Raw genomic sequence first — 447 nt, 5'->3', positions numbered from 1 at the left:
GCTCCGTGTGCTGGCGTGCATGGGGGGGGGGCACTCACGTAGCCAGCAGCGGGGACACCCCAGGGAGACTGCCTGGCCCCCTGGAGCACAATTGGAGCATCCCCAAGGGCACCAGCACCCATTTGCTGTCCACACTGGAGCTGGCTGGGCGTACGGCTACTCCGCAGCCCCACGCTCTGGCCCCTGCTGCTCCTGCCCTGAGCGGGGCAGCTGCTCCCCAGCACCTGCCACAACTGGCTGGCTTGTCACACACCAGGTCTGCTGCAGTGCAGGCAGGAAGCTGGAGAGCCTGGAGCTGCTCCACATTTCTGCAGCTGGGGGCCGCTCGCCTCCCTAGGGCCACCTGCCAAGCTGCTGTTCCCTTCCCTGCAGGTGGGGCCGAGAGCACCTCCTGCCACCTTCTCCTGACCCCTTCAGAACCTGTTCTGTGGGTCAGGCCACACCTGG

Source organism: Caretta caretta, chromosome 23 (genome assembly GCF_965140235.1).
Source record: "Caretta caretta isolate rCarCar2 chromosome 23, rCarCar1.hap1, whole genome shotgun sequence".
In the NCBI taxonomy this organism is placed as follows: Eukaryota; Metazoa; Chordata; order Testudines; family Cheloniidae; genus Caretta; species Caretta caretta.
This window is presented reverse-complemented; position numbering follows the sequence as displayed.